Source organism: Alligator sinensis, unplaced genomic scaffold (genome assembly GCF_000455745.1).
Source record: "Alligator sinensis unplaced genomic scaffold, ASM45574v1 scaffold846_1, whole genome shotgun sequence".
Taxonomy (NCBI): Eukaryota; Metazoa; Chordata; order Crocodylia; family Alligatoridae; genus Alligator; species Alligator sinensis.
Window position 1 is genome coordinate 1,739,488 of NW_005842230.1, and position 2,814 is coordinate 1,742,301.

Consider the following 2,814-nt stretch of genomic DNA (forward strand, 5'->3'; position numbering starts at 1 on the left):
CCCCGCGGGCAGGGCCGCCCCGGGGCTGAAGCACGGGTGCGCCTCGGCATTGCCGGCTCGCACGGGTCTTTTCTTAAACACCACGCTTCGGAAAAACTTAGGTCTTTCTTTTCCATGTGTTTATATATATAGAGAGAGAGACTAATACTAATATATATTACTAATATATGCGTGTGTGTGTGTGTGTGTGTAGAAAAGAAAGCTAAGTTTTTCTATATAGCTAAGCGTGTATCTATATATTTCCTAATACTAACACACACACACACACACACACACACACACACACACATATGAGATAGAAAAGCAAGCAAAGACTTTAAGAACAATGCCAAAAAGGAGAGTTGGCAATACGGGCACCTGCGCCTCTCCCCTCCGTCTAGGCAGATAGAAGCTTTCTGGCTGGAGCTCACTTCACCAACTGTGTAAAGCCACAGCTTGAAGCCTGCAAGAGGGGTCAACTTGAGCACCCCAAGGGATGACAAGGTCCAACGGTCACAAACTCCTGCAAGACTGTTTTAGGCTGGACATAAGGAAAAACTTTACTATCCGAGCCCCCAAGGGCTGGAATAGCCTCCCCCCAGGGGTGGTGCAAGCACCTACTCTACACCTTTAACACACACTTGGATATTTATTTTGCTGGGATCCTAGCTGACTTCCTGCCCCTTGGGCAGGGGGCTGGACCCAATGATCTTACAAGGTCCCTTCCAGCCCTAATGTCTGTGAAATCTGTGAACTGGGAACCAGAGGACACTGGGGTTGGAAGCGACCTTCCCAGCCCCCTGCTCCTTGCTCAAAGCAGCAGCCTTAGCTCTCTCAGCCCAGCCAAGCTTTGTCTTCCCCAGGTCTTAAAAACCTCCAAGAATGGAGATTCTGCAGCCTCTCTGGGCAGCCCCATTCCAGTGCTTCACTGCCCTCCTAGTGAGAGTTTGTCCTAATACCTAACCATGGGGTGACAAATCACTTGGGCTGGAGGACCACTTAGGGAGTTTTCGTGAGCTGTTGCAAGGTGGTCAGTACCCTGTTCCCAGCCCCATGGTCTGCAACAGCTCACCAAAACTCCTTAGGTGGCTCTACCCCAGAGCCTGGCCCCATGCTGTCATTGCCCTGCAGTCCCAGCCCTGGCCCTGGTCCCTGCCTGCCTGTCCTGCTCCTGGACAGCATTTCCCGCCTACCTGCAGCCCTGTCTCATCCACCCAGCTGAGCACACAGCCTGTGTGGGTCTCAGGCTCCATGGAGACCCCCATCTGCGCACTCCATCTGGTACCCCGATGGTGGGTGCAAGGCAGATGGGCCAGGGTGCCTGGGCAGTGGGGCTGGGTTTGGTGATAGCAGTGGCTGAAAGGAGCTGCAACGTGAGTCTGGCCACCGTGTTGCCCCTGTCCCGCTGCACACCAGGGAGAAGTGGGATCAGCAGCGTGTGCTGTGGCTTGAGCTGCCCCTGGCCCTTGGGCCCGGCGGAGCCAAGGAACCCGCTGCAAGCCAAATAAAATTCCTTGGTGGGCTGGATCCAGCCTATGGCTGTATTTTGCCCACCCTTAATTTAACTTAAACTTCCCTTCCTGCAACTTGAGACCATTGCTTCTTATTCTGTTATCTGCCACTGCTGAGAATAGTCTAGCTCCATCCTCTTTGGAATGACCCTAGTTTACCATGAACTAGAGTAAACAAATCCCAATATCAACATCTACACATATGGTTAAGCGGAATAATTACTCTGCAGCTGGATAGTACCTGTGTCAGACAGGACTATCCAATGGCACTGTAAATTAGTGTTCACCAGCCCAATTGCTGCACCTGTGTAGATGGGTGATGCTATACTGCACTTGAAATTAGTCTACTTGTGTAGATGTGTGGATGCACCCACTAAGTAAACCCATTTCCCTGACCCTTTCCTCCTAAGTCATGTTTCCCAGCCCTCTATCTATTTTTGCTTTCCTTACTTTTCTTTTTTGTGACTGATTTGGAACAATCCAGCTTTTGTCAGGGAGGGTATATTTAAAAAATAATTTGAAAACTAAACAATAATTTGAATAATTCTTCATTCCCTTTGTCACATTTGCATCTTTCCCATGAGAGAAGCTGGTGATGCTGGGAAATGGTGACACCAATTGCACACAATGTTTTTGTGTGTTTGGTAAAAATTATAAATGTTTTGCTAAGGTTTTTAAGTAACTTGAGTTTATTGCTGGGTTTTGTAATTCTAATAATAGTCTTGTGCGGGCTGGGAGCGACCTGAGCCCTTTTCCGTGCTGCACGCGGGCTGTGGCCAGCAGCCCGGGCACACTGGGTTGGAGAGGGAAGGCCGTCGAGCTGGAATTAGGCACAAACGCTTAGCGGTAGTTTTAAAAGATTGTTTACTTACACCGAGATGGCAGTGGTGCAGGCTGGAAAACTTGCTTGAGTTGCGGTTACAGACAGACAACAAAACAAAACTCGAACCTGCAGGGCACGAGGGTACGTCGCAAGGGGTTTTCGGCGACGGGAAGATGTAAAACACGAGGGTACGTTGCAAGGGTTTTCGGCGACGGGAAGATAAACTTGCAGGACTCGAACCCGGGTAGAAGAGCTCTGAAGTCGTCCGGCAAGGACTCACACGAAGTTTGCTAGGCTCCGTGGGTCCAGTTCTTTTGCGCGCGGAAACAGATACGTCTGGACTGCGATCGACGACGGGGAGAGGCTAGAGGTTGATCAGACCTCCGTTGCCTGCTTGAAATGCGTTGGGTCCGTAAGGATCCGCAGCGCTTAGAGATCTTCACACAGCGTGAAGTCTCCTCCTCCCATCGTTCGTGGAGTCCTCCAACTTGGGCGGAAACC